Source organism: Tasmannia lanceolata, unplaced genomic scaffold, assembly GCF_043159265.1.
Source record: "Tasmannia lanceolata isolate RefF3 unplaced genomic scaffold, GAP_Taslan_0.1 ptg000008l, whole genome shotgun sequence".
Classification (NCBI taxonomy): domain Eukaryota; kingdom Viridiplantae; phylum Streptophyta; class Magnoliopsida; order Canellales; family Winteraceae; genus Tasmannia; species Tasmannia lanceolata.
This window is the reverse complement of record NW_027518685.1, coordinates 5,924,645-5,940,484: the sequence shown is the minus strand read 5'-3', so window position 1 is coordinate 5,940,484 and position 15,840 is coordinate 5,924,645. Positions and strand designations below refer to the sequence as shown.

General features: G+C 37.1%; 1 pseudogene across 1 annotated transcript; it reads left to right on the top strand.

Annotated features, from left to right (window-relative positions):
- Positions 1-4,525: 4,525 nt before the first annotated feature.
- LOC143882608 (1-acyl-sn-glycerol-3-phosphate acyltransferase-like) lies at positions 4,526-15,338 on the top strand (annotated as a pseudogene). Its single transcript, XR_013252281.1, has 5 exons — positions 4,526-4,995; positions 14,209-14,358; positions 14,695-14,793; positions 14,871-14,963; positions 15,037-15,338. The product of XR_013252281.1 is annotated as a 1-acyl-sn-glycerol-3-phosphate acyltransferase-like (transcript).
- The last annotated feature ends 502 nt before the right edge of the window (positions 15,339-15,840 follow it).

Genomic DNA, 15,840 nt, shown 5'->3' with positions numbered 1-15,840 from the left:
TTTTATGAAGGCACTCTCACTTTATTAATGTACGGTATGGCCCACACCATAGGATGATCCAAACCGTCCATTAAATGGGTCATAGCCTAAATAGGTTATGCTCCAAAAATCATTTCCATAGGATGATCCTAACCCCTCCAATCTGAATGTTAGAGGGTTGATCCTAACCCTCTATAGATCGGAGGGTTAGAATCAACCTATGGAAATAATTTTGGGGCATAACCTATTTAGGCTATGGCCCATCTAATGGACGGTTTGGATAATCCTATGGTGCGGGCCATACCGTACTTTTGATAAAGTGAGGAGTGCCCTCATAAAAAACAGTAGTGCTGATAACATTCCCCAAAAAAATCTTAAAAAATACGGTAAAAAAGCTCCTGCACATCTCCTACCCCCAACCAAACAACGTCAGGCAGATTTGCTCACAATCTCCCCGTTGACTGATTTCCTTTTGATTTCCTTTTGATTTCCCTTTGACTTCTTCTTCTCTAAATCCCCCAGCATCTACCAGCAGTCCAGCATCCAAACAGAGCATAGGTGTCAGTAAGCAGGAGATTTTATATGCTATGTGCGGGTGAAGTCCAGTATTTTTTAAAAGGCACTGTGGGGTAACTTCATAAGATGATCCAAACTGTTCATTTGTTGGGACACAACACTGTATGCCGAAAATCATCTCCATAGGATGATCCTAACCATGGTTTTAGATTTCGGTCAAGACCACGAGACCAAAACGTTCTGAATCCGAAATTGGCGAAACGTACCAAATTTCGGTGGAAATTTCATCAATTTCGGCGAAATTTAAAAAAAGATATTAATTTTTTATTCGTTCCCCAAATTTCAGCTGAATTTCGGTAATTTCCACTTCTTAACTAAATTTCGGCCGGATTTCGGCTAGGTCTGAAATTTATGCCGAAATTGAAATTTCAAACCATGATCCTATCCCTCCAATCAATAGAGGGACTTCATCACATAGAAACCTCTATAGATCGGAGGGTTAGGATCATCTTATGGAGATGATTTACGGCATAGAGCGTTGTGGCCTAACAAATGAACGGATTATAAAAGAGTTGAAGACATAAGGGGATTTATAGTTTTTTACTTTTGTAGGAAAAACGGAAAAATGAAAAGTTTGAAACCCAAATTTAAATTTGAAATCCAACTAGAATTATATTGGTTCGGATCCAGTCAGTGTTGTTGGATGCAAACGATCGAGTCTAGATTGCTTTCCCCTAATCCAATCACGTACATACTTAAGTCCAGCCCAAATTCTGCTCGTTGACAATCCACTCTGTCGAATCCAGGGCATTTCAATTTGATGAACGATCCAGGTCATGTTGAATTGTTGATGACATCAAGTTAACTGCCCTAATGCAACACTTCTATAGGTGATTTCCTATCATAGATAAGGGCTCATTTAGAACCCGTTCGTTTTGAATTTTGAGATCAAAACTGATTATTATATTCAAAAGGGAAATGATATCAGAACAAATGCACATATTTTGATATTTTCACTAACCCATCTTGTCTTTTAGTATTTAAAGAGCTATCAAAAGGTTATTACATTTCCCAAAAAGCTACACGAGCCAATTAAAGAAGAAAATGCGGCTGGGTTTGTGCAAATATCAAAATATGGTTGTGCTGATAGGATTCCCTTATTCAAAATTGTGAAGACCCTGTTTGTTTTGGATTGTGAGAACTGATTATGAGTCCAACCCTGATTATTGTAAGTCAAAATTAACAGTTTTGGGCTCACAATAGCCAGTATTGGACTTATAATCGGTTCTCAAAATCCCAAACAAATAGGACCTAACTCAAATTTACAGCCATGTTTGTTTTGGATTTTGATAATTGAACTGGTTATTGCACTCATAATTATACCCTCTTCGTTTTGGGATTTGAGAACCGATTTTGAGTCTAAAACTGATTATTGGACTGTGAGTCCAATAAACAAAAAGAGCCATTGATTTCGTGTCATCCAAACTCATTTGTGTGGTCGAATTGGTTTGATTTTGATTGACCTGGTATGAATTGAGCCATTGATCTCTCAAGCTTCTTTGATTGCATGTGTATCCTCCTCCTGTCATGACCTTTCACAATGGTCAGGTGATTGGACTAATGGATTAATGCTCTATAAAATATATTCTAATTAGTCATCAGATCATGATTTAATTGAAGTTTAACTTTTTGAAACATATTTCCAACAAGTCGACAATGTGATGTTAACATTCATAAAAAAAACTATATTTTAAAGTTCCCTTTGAAAACTTTTTGTTTTTGTACTCTTATGAAAATTTGGGCCGTTGTCAATGTGAAAAACACCATGATTTAAAAAAGGTTGAAAAATCAAGATCATGGCTTCACCTTCACCTATAGTTTGGTATAGTACTTAGGGCCCTTTTTAACATATTTTCTAAAAAGTTTCATATTTTTTTAATGACGAAACGGGAAATAGAGTACAAATTAAGATTTAGTTCATGTTTGGCAGCCATCTAAAAGTATTCCATGAAATATTAGTGGGACCAGTTGTGAGACATGTGCGGAGAGGGAGAGACTTGATGGGGTGCGAGTAGGGGGAGTAAGAAAAGCCCCCTAAAGCATGAAACAACCAATTACTTCAAAAGCTTAAGCTGTTAGCTAGTGATGGTGTTTATTTAATCCATTATACCAACACTCCCCCTTAACCTAGGGCCCCTCTTTTTTGGGTAGGCCGTGTTGAGACCTGGTAGAACTTTCCCTTTGTTTAAGTATAAAAGAATATATTACACCTTCTCCAACAGCTTAAGCTTTTGGATTAATTGGTAGTTTCACACCCTTAAACAGGCCATACAGGTGGATTTTTAATGGCAAGAACAGGGAGAAAAAAAGCCTCAATTTAAGTTGTTTTTTTTTTTCATTGTTTTTTCTAGCTATTTCTCATGCTTTCTTCATGTTCCCTCCACTAATACCCTCTCATGTCTCTCCCCCTCCCTCCTCAGCTCCTCTCTCGTAGTTGGGCCAATGAATATTCCATAGAATGATTTTTCATGGTTGCCAAGCATGCCCTTGTAAGAAAAAAAAATCCGTCTTTTATTTTATTTTATTTTAGTGGTAGAAGAAAGAAATTTGAAAACTAGCAAAAAGTTCCAACATAAAGTTGTCTCTACTTTTAAAGAAAAGTAACGGGTTGATCGATCCAAGACCTGGTGACCGTCTCCAAGGTAGGTTAATTAGGGAACTGCCACCGGCCCCACCGTAAATTCACTTCCTGGAAAGAGTGAATATACGACCATAGATAGAAACTGAGAAAATTTTGAAGTAGAGTCCTCATAGGCCCTGTTTTGATTTTAAGAAAAAATTTCTAATATAAAAATTTCCAGGTGATTGCGCGCATCAATAGGGATTAGTCCGACCCTAAAATGGGGTGGGGATACCTATGTCATAAAAAAACAAAAAAAGTAGGAACATTTCAACATAGATGGTGCAATGGGAAAATATATAATTGACCCCAAAAATCATTTTATAGAATCTTCTACAGATCGGAGGGTTAAGATCATCCTATGGAAATGATTTTTAGGGGGCACAACCTATTTACGTTGTGCCCATACAGATGAACGGTTTGGATCATAAAAAAAAAAGTGGGTCGTACCTACTTTTTTTAGACTTCACGTGTTTTCACGGCCACCCATCATATAAATTCTCGAGAAAATATATAATTGACCCCATCTATACTATATTACTAACTACTTATCTACTAGTGGGGGCCAAGATGATGGAACAGCATCCAAAAATCAATGGGGCCCATAAGTATAATAGCAAAAGATAATGGAAAGTTGTCAAGAAAAAGTTTTCCCCAAGCAAGACAGAAACAAGAAAAAGAAAAACATACCGTATAAGATTAAGTCTAACAAAATGTGTTTCTCGCATGTGGACGACTAAGATATGCTAGAAAAAATTTTTAAAAATGCAAAATCGACCAATACGGTGTATCAATTGGACAGTTAGGATTGAAAATTTGAAATCCATATGGGATCTCACTAGATGAACGGTTGTGATCACACTCTAGTCGCTTTACGTGTACATTGGGTACTTAAGAAAAAGGTAAGCGTAGTATCGACATTTAAGACAAGAAGAGAGGCAAAAGGAATCACGTTTTCTATACCGTATAAAAAACATGGTTTTAAATTTCGGCCGAAATCGGAAATTTTGGATTTCGGTGGAGACCGACACCGAAATTGACCAAAACCGAAACGCTCATTTATTTCGGCCGAAATTTCGGAATTTAGGTTGAAATTTCGGTTTTTCCGAAATTTGACCCAAAAATACTGTTTTTCTTAATATTAATTTAATATTTTACCAAAATTTCGGTAATTTCAGCCGAAATTTATTATTAAATAAAATATTCGTTTCGTGTTTTGTACCAAATTTCAAGTACCGAAATCGGTACCGAAACCGAAATTTTAAACCTTGATAAAAAAAAACGGTTGGAACTTGGAATTTAGTGAACAACGATCTTTCCAGGCCTGAGATTCTTCTGTCCCCCTCCTTCACTCTCTTTCTTATCTTTTTATCTACATTTTTTTTTCTGGAGAAAATTAAAAACATAATCTCCATAGATTTTTAAAAGTAACATAGAAATTGCAACAATCTCGTTGCTTTATTAGTGAATCAGTTGATAATCGAAAGAGTAGATTAATGATGGAGAGTTCCAGGAGTACTTCTCTCTTGAAGAATAGAAGCTTGAAGAACTGCTTTGGTACCAATTTTAGTTCTAGAGTAGAAAAATCATTGAAAATTCAGTCCAAAGAAATATCAGGACATTGGCCAAGCACCAATGTTTCTGTTGAGAACAACAGCTTGAGTGCTTTTGTGATATCGTGTTTGAGGATCGTCGCGTGTTTTGTGACGATGATGTTTACGACTTTTGTATGGGCGTTGATCATGCTTGTGTTGTTGCCATGGCCTTCTGCGAGAATTAAGCAAGGAAATGTTTATGGTCATGTGACTGGCCTGGAGATGGCTGGTACACACTTTTCTAGTTCATGTTAAGTTTGCATGTTGTAGGGGTCCCCGTTAAACCCCAGCTTACCCATCAAAAAAAAAAAAAAAAGTTTGCATGTTCTAGATGTGTGGATTCCTTTTTTTTGTTCTTTTGACTGGTTGATATTTGAATTCTTTAGTCTCTTGTAGTGATATATTTTTCTTCTCTGACTTTTGTAGCCATCTGGGATAATTTTGTTTCTACTGAATTCTGCAATGGAAGATGATTTCCAACCTTTAGTTACTGGAATGGATAAGTTTGTAGTCTATCCATGATTGAAGTTGTTGAATCTCCTTTACTTCTGTTACTAGATTTTTTGCTGCTTTTCACTTTCTGCTTTCTAAACTGGAATTAAATTATCATAAATGGTTTTTGTTTCATGTCATAGTGAGCAGATACTTTTTTATGAGTTCAGTTCTTAAGCTTTATGTGTATTCTGAATTTTTGGCTGAATTTATGGGTGTCTTGTGTGAATTTTGACTGCTCATAGTGAAATATTGATATTCTGGAATGGAAAGCCTGTCACAATCTCGACTCAGTTGATTCATCTAAGGTTTCTATTCTGTTCTAGAATGAACTTATAGGAGATGAGCTCTATAATACTTACAAAATGAGTGATTAGATATTGGGTATTTTCAGGTACAAGTCTGCATTTTAATGGGCCTGTCACAATAAGTTCTTCAGAGTCAAATTCTGAATCTCTCTTTTTCATGCCTGGGAATCCCAATACATATCACTACATAAACATTGAGGAATATCTCCTAGGGGGGGAAAAGAAATGATACAGATTTCTAAAGAACAGAAATTCTTGATGCAGAAAATTTATGATGTTTCTGTTTCAGCCAAAATTCTTATGGGTAATGTTTCTTATTGTTTATAGGGACTTGGGAACTGATGTGGTAATCTGAAATATCTTTATGTTGCAAACACTGTCCCCTGAATATGAGAAAGAACAGAATTCTATGTTGGTATTGCAGTTTCCTCTAGCAGTCAGTCATGAAGTTATGGAAGCAAGAAGCAAGTTTGTTAGTTTCATAATAGTTGAATATATCTTCCTTTGTCCTTACACTACAATAAGACTATAACTTCATCTATGCAAAAGGAAAGGCCTCGGTACATGTTAGAATTTTTGAACAAAAATAATAATAAAAGATTTGAAAAGTCAAAGATGCTTTTTCTTTTTGTTTAAAAATTTGGAGGGAAGATTCAAATTATGTTTCCCTCTCTTGTTTTAAAGCAAAAGACTTTTGCATGTGTGGGGACTTGAACCTAAGATCTTGGTGAGTGTGCTTGTGGTGTGTTTTCAAAACCAAAGGCAAATTAATAGTCCCACATCACTTTGGAAGAAAATTCTTCTCATCCATATAAGATGGAGAGTTAGAGAAAGGCTTGAGCCTTCAAGGGGCTTTAGAATTTGTTGGGTCTTGGGCTTTTAGAAGAGCACAAGCCCATATGTAAATCACACACACACGCGCGCGTGCCTCGCCTCGCCGGGCCGGGGCCGTGGTCCGGGTTTGGGTTTGGGTTTTAAATAAAAAAAGGTTATTTTTATTGCCCAAAAAAAGGTTTTTCTTTTTACCCCATGTTTTTTTATAAAGATACACCCCTTAATTGCAAAACCGTTTCAAATCTCAACAGTCACAAATATGACTGTTGGAGAGAAACATTTTTGTCTTTTAATGGTGATTAGTTATCCTCCAACAGTCATATTCTCATCTATAAAAAGAAGAGAACAGCACCATTGGAGAATATAGTTTTTACAGAAAACATCAAAGTTTCTTCTTGTCTTCTTCCTTTCCTCCGTTCTGATCTGAGCACAGTTCTACGGTGATTCTGGGTGGACCGGTCAGCGAGTGCACGTGGACTGGAGCCAACTTTGGCTGTTTTATCTTGGAGCATCGGTTCGCGGATCCCGGTTTGCACCGGTAGGGGGCGGATACGATTCTTAAGGAGAGTGACCAGTGGCACGACTCAGCCTTCTTCTCGATCTGTTTTACAGAAACATTTTCTACAAAAGCTAAGTATTGATTTATTTACATTTCTAATTTCTGGATTCAATCAAGCCATATATCAGACCCTACTGGACAACATCTAATTTGTCCAACAATCTTAAGAATCGTATTTTTCAAATCTGATCATATGGCTTCTGATAATCCGAACCCAACTTCTGTTGATACCATCTCTGTTGAGAATTCCAATCCAACGGTTGTTCGCACCTCTGTTGTGAACAGAATTCTCAACACCATTCCAGATTTTTCCAAGATCGAACGCCTTACTGGATTGAACTATAAAAGATGGAAACAACAGATCTTGTTTGCTCTACAACAAATTGGTGTCGCTTTTGTTCTTACACAATCAAAACCATCTGAAGATTCTGCTGATTTTGAAAAGTGGAATAATGCAGATTATATTTGCAAGAACCATCTCTTGAATGGTTTGTCAAATGACCTTTATAACGTATACTATTCATTTGAACATGCTGCTAATCTTTGGAATGCATTGGTAACTAAATATGATTTAGAGGATGTTGGAAATAGGAAATATGTGATAGGGAATTTTTTAGACTTTGCTATGGAAGATGGGAAACCTATATCTGCTCAAATAGATGAGTATCAGTTCCTAATTGGAGAATTGGCTAAGGAAGGTATGAAGTTACCTGACACATTCGTGGATGGTTCTCTTATTGAGAAACTGCCTTTGTCTTGGAAAGATTTTAAAATCGGAATGAAGCACAAGACAAAAGAATGGACCCTAGACCAAGTAGTTGTTCGGATTAAAATCGAAGAGAAAAACAGACTAAAAGATAAGCAACAAAATGCCAAAGAGTATACCTCTAAGGCAAACATTGTTGAGACTAAGAATGATGGGTCTAAGAATCTGAAACCGAAGAAGGAAAAGAACTTCAAGAAATTTGGACCCAAAAAGAAAGGAGTCTGTTTTGAATGTGGAAAACCTGGATACTACAAGAAGGACTGCCGACACCGAAAGACTGGTTCGTCCAGTGCCAAGGTTAATTTAACCGAGGCAGATGTGATTGCAGCGGTTGTGACTAAGGTAAATCTGGTGGAAAATTCAAATGAGTGGGTTCTGGATACTGGTGCTACCAAGCACATTTGTAGAAACCGAAACTCCTTCTACAACTACACCTTAGTTAAGGAAGGGGATCAAGTTTTCATGGGGAACTCACAGACCTCAAAAGTCGTTGGTAAGGGCAAGGTCTTGCTGAAGTTAACTTCAGGGAAAGTACTTGCACTTCAGGAGGTGCTGCATGTGCCGGATATACGGCGTAACTTGGTGTCTGGTGCGCTCTTGAACAAGAATGGACTAAAGCTCACTTTTGAAGCAGACAAGGCAATCATTAACAAAAATAATGTGTTTGTAGGGAAGGGCTACAATGCAAATGGTTTATTTGTTCTTAATGTATTTGAAATCCTGAATGAAAAAGTATCCTCTTCTTCTACTTACATTGTTGAGTCCTTTGATATTTTGCATGGTAGATTAGGACATAGAAGTGCACCTTACATTAAAAGACTTTGTAATTTAGGTTTAATAAATGAAAAAATTGAACCTAGTAAAGAAAAATGTGAAATATGTGTTAAAGCAAAATTCATAAAGAAACCTCACTTTAGTGTTGAAAGAAAATCTGACTTATTAGAGTTAATTCATAATGATCTAGCTGATTTTAGAAATCTTGAATCTAGAGGAGGTAAAAGGTACTATATGACCTTTATAGATGATTACTCTAGATACACTAAAGTATATCTTCTTAGAACTAAGGATGAGGCTGAACAAGCCTTTATCAAATATAAAAATGAAGTGGAAAATCAGTTAGATAGAAGAATTAAAAGACTTAGAACAGATAGAGGTACAGAATACTCTATAACTAAGTTTTGTGATGATAATGGTATTATCCATGAAACCACAGCCCCGTACCAACCTGAATCAAATGGTATAGCAGAACGAATGAACAGAACATTAAAGGACATGTTTAATGTTATGTTGATAAGTTCTGGTTTACCCTTGAACTTGTGGGGGGAAGCACTTCTTTCAGCTTGTTATATATATAACAGGATACCTCCAAAGAAAAATGGTCAAATACCATATGATCTGTGGCATAACAAAATGCCTAGTTTATCTCATTTGAGAGTTTGGGGTTGTTTGGCTAAGGTTGGAATACCAGAACCTAAGAAAAGAAAACTATGACCTAAAACATGTGATTGTGTATTCATAGGATATGCTCAAAATAGTACAGCCTACAGATTTCTAGTTTTGAAATCAGTTGAAAATATCCTTGAATATAACATTATAATTGAATCTAGGGATGTTGAGTTCTTTGAACATCACTTCCCTATGAAGAAAGAAATTCCTAAAGAACCTAGTAATGATTCAAGAAATCAACCTGAAACTGAAAAGGAATTGGATTCTGAGTTTCAAGAACTTAGAAGAAGTAAAAGACAAAGAAAAGAAACAAATCTAGGAGATGGGATGTTCACCTATCTAATAGATAAAAATCCTGTAACTTACTATGAAGCTGTAACATCTCCAGATGCTGTATTTTGGAAAGAAGCTATTAAAAGTGAATTAGATTCCATAATAGAAAATCACACTTGGGAACTAGTGGACCTTCCACCTGGAACAAAAGCACTAAATAGCAAGTGGATATTTAAAAAGAAGCTAAGACCTGATGGGACAATTGATAAGTTTAAAGCAAGACTAGTAGCTAAAGGCTTTAGACAGAAAAAGGAGATAGATTATTTTGATACCTATTCTCATGTTGCTAGGTTGTCCACCATTAGGATATTATTAGCTATAGCTTCTATTCATAAATTGGTAATACATCAAATGGATGTAAAAACAGCTTTCTTAAATGGAGATTTAGAAGAAGAAATTTACATTAAACAACCTGAAGGATTCATTGTGTCTGGTCATGAAAACAAAGTTTGTAAACTAATTAAGTCACTGTATGGTTTGAAACAAGCACATAAATAGTGGAATGACAAATTTGATGGTGTCTTAATTACAAATGGGTATAAGATAAATGAATCCGACAAATGTGTTTAGAGTAAGTTTAATGGGGATAAAGGTGTAATACTTTGTGTATATGTAGATGATATACTAATTATTGGTACTAATTTGGACGTAGTAAAATCTACTAAGAGATTTTTAATGTCAAACTTTGAAACCAAAGATATGGGTGAAGCTGATGTAATCTTAGGGATGAAGATCATCAGAAAAGAAAATGAAATAATATTGTCTCTGTCTCTGTCTCATCATGTAGAGAGCATTCTAAGGAAATTTGGACAATATGATAGTTCACCTGCAAAGACACATTTAGATTGTCAGGCACACCTAAAGAAAAACAAAGGTGAGATGGTATCCCAAAAGGAATACTCAAGGATTATAGGTTCAGTGTCATATTTGATGAACTGTACTAGACCTGACATTGCTCTAGCAGTTGGAAAACTTAGTCAACACACTCATAGACCAGGACATGAACACTGGCAGGCTTTGACTAGGTTGTTAAGGTACCTAAAGGGTACAATAAACTTTGGACTGCATTTTAAGGGGTATCCTGCTGTCTTAGAAGGCTATAGTGATGCGAATTGGATCTCTGATTCAAGAGATTCAGTGTCTACCAGTGGATATGTATCCACCCTTGGTGGTGGTGCGATTTCTTGGAAATCGGTTAAACAAACTTGTAGTACAAGTTCCACTATGGAAGCGGAATTTATAACCTTAGCCCTAGCAGGAGCTGAAGCCGAATGGCTCAGGAATTTTATGGCAGATGTGCCTTTATGGCCAAGGCCGGTTCCCTCAGTGTCTTTACACTGTGATAGTCAAGCTGCTTTAGCCAATGCCAAAAGTAAGACCTATAATGGCAAAAGAAGCCATATACGCCTGAGGCATAATTTGGTAAAGCAATACTTGAGTGAGGGAACAATAGCACTCGACTTTGTAAGGTCGGAGAGGAATCTGGCAGATCCTCTGACAAAGCCACAAATAAACAAGGTGGTTTATGAGACATCGCAAGGAATGGGGTTAAAACTCGTAGCATGAACCATTAGTGATGGACACCCAACCAATGTGAAAGGAGATCCCTGGAATTTGGTTCAATGGGTACTAACAAGTCACCGGATGGTTTGTTAATACTATCACCCCCTACTCCTAGATGCAAAATGATGAAAGATAGTGTTCACTGCAAATGAGAGAGGATGAGTTATAGACTCTTAATCAGATCATAACCTGTATTGGGTGGTATGTTACTTGCAGTGCATACTTGATGACTGACCTAAATGAATGTGGAGGTAGGGCCGCTTCCTATGAGAATTTAACGAGTAATTCTCTAGAACATTCATGAGAACCAAGAGGGGAACAAGGCCAAAATGTTGTTCCAAAACTGTAAATGAATCACCAAGGAATCGAATGTAGAGTGTGGATAATAAGTTAGTCAGTTACACCCACGAGAAAAGGTTGAAGGAGTCTAACTCTACCCGTACTCGGTAACGTAATCTGTTTATCCTAAATATCGGTTGAAGTCCAAAAGACACCGGTATGAATCCACTCTATTTTCTAATGTGCTCAGATACTTCCGTTTTCAATTTTCAACTGTATTTTGAATCTTGTGGGGGATTGTTAGAATTTTTGAACAAAAATAATAATAAAAGATTTGAAAAGTCAAAGATGCTTTTTCTTTTTGTTTAAAAATTTGGAGGGAAGATTCAAATTATGTTTCCCTCTCTTGTTTTAAAGCAAAAGACTTTTGCATGTGTGAGTATGCTTGTGGTGTGTTTTCAAAACCAAAGGCAAATTAATAGTCCCACATCGCTTTGGAAGAAAATTCTTCTCATCCATATAAGATGGAGAGTTGGAGAAAGGCTTGAGCCTTCAGGGGGCTTTAGAATTTGTTGGGTCTTGGGCTTTTAGAAGAGCACAAGCCCATATGTAAATCACACACACGCGCGCGCGCGCGCCTCGCCTCGCCGGGCCGGGCCGGGCCGTGTCCGTGGTCCGTGGTCCGGGTCCGGGTTTGGGTATTAAATAAAAAAAGGTTATTTTTATTGCCCAAAAACGGTTTTTCTTTTTACCCCATGTTTTTTTATAAAGATACACCCCATAATTGCAAAACCGTTTCAAATCTCAACAGTCACAAATATGACTGTTGGAGAGAAACGTTTTTGTCTTTTAATGGTGATTAATTATCCTCCAACAGTCATATTCTCATCTATAAAAAGAAGAGAACAGCACCATTGAAGAATATAGTTTTTACAGAAAACATCAAAGTTTCTGCTTGTCTTCTTCCTTTCCTCCGTTTTGATCTGAGCACAGTTCTACGGTGATTCTGGGTGGACCAGTCAGCGAGTGCACGTGGACTGGAGCCAACTTTGGCTGTTTTATCTTTGAGCATCGGTTCGCGGATCCCAGTTGCACCGGTAGGGGGCGGATACGATTCTTAAGGAGAGTGACCAGTGGCACGACTCAGCCTTCTTCTTCTTGATCTGTTTTACAGAAACGTTTTCTACAAAAGCTAAGTACTGATTTATTTACATTTCTAATTTCTGGATTCAATCAAGCCATATATCAGACCCTACTGGACAACATCTAATTTGTCCAACAGTACATAATTTTTAAAAAGAGTGATAAATAACAATACTAGAGAATTTCCTGGGGTGCATCTACCAGATGCAACTGTTTATTGGTTGATGCATACAAATGGAGGAGAGATAAGGGGTCCTTCTTTTTGCTCTGTTTTACTGTCATAAGAGAATGCAAAACCCTTGAATCAGAAAGATTCAACCTGTCTTTGATGATGACTTTGGCTTGAGGTGGTTTATGAAATCGCTTCGGCGCCTAGAGATAAAAAAGAGTTTGGCTCAGATGATGAATGGAGAAGTTCACTTCACAAGAAAATCATACTAAGATACTTATTGGAAGAATAAAAGAGAGACAACGACACTGTAGAGCAAATTATAAATCAGATAGATATGTATAGTGGCTTTCTTTGGCTAAATAAGCAAGAATATATTAAGAAGAAGAGAGAGAAATACAAAACAGGGGCAGCACACAAGAGGGCTGGACCAGAAGAAGAGAAGAGAGAGAGAGAGAGAGAGAGAGAGAGAGAGAGAGAGAGAGAGAGAGAGAGAGAGCAACCACGACTAAGAAGAGGATGAGACGGAGTCAACTCAAACGAAACTGACAGAAACCCAAGCCATCTTCATCCAGCAGGGGGAGACAAGAGATAAATGATCGTTGACAAGATCCTGGTGTTTGGAAACTAGTCAGCACATCGGTTGCCTTCTCTGTAAAAGTGAGATATTATCCATTCGGAGCAATTGAGGAGCTCTATGATTCTTCTAACAGTGGTCATGCAATGCAAAGGAGGGGAGAAATTGTTTCAATAACCTGCCCAGAGAGAGAGAGATTGTTCCAATATGTATAGAGGTATTGACATATAACATTAGGCTAGTAGCCAGTGGATATTGTCAAAACAGGGCCAAGGCGGCAAGGCTGTCATAATTGTGCACAATGTGATGTCAATGTATAATTAAATCTCACTAGATCAAATCAGTTCACAGTAGTGCAACATCTTAGTTCAAGTTTTTGTCTTAATGTATCATGAAATAACAAACACGCAACAAAAATAAAATGGATGGGTTCTTTTGATCTGTTACTTTTCAATGCTTTAGCAATTTCTCCACCCATGAACATGTCTTCAAAAGAAAGGTTCAATAGCCCTCCCACTATGCTTCTGTACATTATGATTACTTTAGGTCATTGCTAAAGTACTCATTTTCAACCGTTGACTGTTTGAATCTAAATGAACAAAAGAACATTGAAGCTAAAGGTTGAAATGAAAGGTTAGTCCTATTAGTAGGTATTTTCTCTGCATTTTAAGTGGAGACTAATGAAGGAAAACCCTGTCACTAATCTAGAACAGTAAACTGTAACCCACTCATTATCCTGCAAAGATGAAGAAATTAAAGCAGTTGAAGCAAGGTTAACCCCATTATTACCTGATCAATAGAATACTTAGTTACGTCAAAGAGGCAATAAGAGATGAGTTATATGCTAACTATGCTGGTGATACTGGTGCAAAAGATACTGTATTCTGTAATGGGTTGTTCCATGTTGCTGAAAGAAATCTCATCTCATGGATTACTTTTCATGATTTCTGAATCTGATTGTGATTGCAGATGTGGATTTTAGGGAACCCTATAAAGATAGAAGGTGCTGAGTTCTCCAACTTAAGGGCTATTTATATCTGTAATCATGCGTCTCCCATAGACATCTTTCTTGCCATGTGGCTGACTCCCACGGGTACTGTTGGCATTGCCAAAAAAGAGGTAATGGTGCTGCTTTGGTTACTATTTTTGTTGTAATCATCGACTTCAGAATTCCGAAATTTATTGTGTGCAAAAAAATGAACTTGAACTTGAAATTACACACTGAAAATGATTTGGGGACCAATTGGTCCAAAATATGCATGCCATCTATAAAGTCGAGATGTTGAGTCCCTGTAGCAGAACTCTTACATATGATATTTGCAAAAGATTTGGATTAAATAAGCATCTTAAATCTTCTCTAACTGAATCACAATCAAAATCTCAGTTACTACAAATCATTTCTTCTGAGCAAATCCAAGGCATCCTCTAACAACAGGCTACTGTGTGTTTATTCAGATCATATGGTACCCACTATTTGGACAGCTTTATGTGTTGGCAAACCATCTCCGAATAGACCGCTCAAATCCAACCTCAGCAATAAAGTCAATGAAAGAGGTACCATGTTACTTTCTTAGCATTCTTAATCACCACTTTATGCTACATTTCTGACTCAAATTCAATGTCAAGCTCAGGCTGCTCGTGCGATCACCAAGTACAACTTATCTTTGATAATATTTCCGGAGGGTACCAGATCAGTTACCGGAAGATTACTCCGATTTAAGAAGGCAATCATCATAACCTGTTCAAATTTACCTTATTTTCTTTATTTCTTCATGTCACATTTTTTTCGCACTGCAGGGCTTTGTTCACATAGCATTGCAAACAAAATTGCCTATATATAGTTCGTATGGTATTCACTGGTACACATCTAGCCTGGAGAAAAGGCAGTTTGCATATCAGACCAGCACCTCTAACTGTAAAATATCTCCCTCCAATAAGAACAGATGACTGGAAAGTAGATAAGATTGATGAGTATTTGAAAATGGTGCACACCTTGTACATCAAACATCTACCAGAGGCCCAAAGGCCTCTTGAATTTGGGAAACAACAAATTTGAGGAGAGTCCAAAGTCATAGTTGTATTTTATTTTATTTTTAACCTGTATTATTTCTCATTTGATGGACAGTAATATTTGCAAGAAACCCCTCTGAACAGCTGCAATAGCCCATAAGGGTAGTTACCAAATTGTTTTTTGAATCAGAACTGAAATTTTTTCCTTCTACAATCCACCTATCCTCTCAAAGACCGCAACTGAAACTAGTACTTCTGGTGATCACCTTAAAGATGCTAAAGGAGTAGTGAGATTGCAATGGGCTGGGCCCGTCTGTTTGGTTGCACAAAAGCTGGGCTTTCGTGAGGGTTTTACTTGGGTTTTGGATGCCACATCATGAAAATGAAAATCCCACGTTTGGTTGCCATTAGAGGAATGAAATCTCCTTGAAACTACTTATATTAATATTTTCTGTAGTAGATATTCTGAGACCGTATGTCCTTGTTGTCTTGTGCATGGTTTTAAATTTCGACCGAAATCCAAAATTTCGGATTTCGATGGAGACCGAAACCGAAATTTCCAGAATTTCGGCCTTTACCTGAAATCAAAAT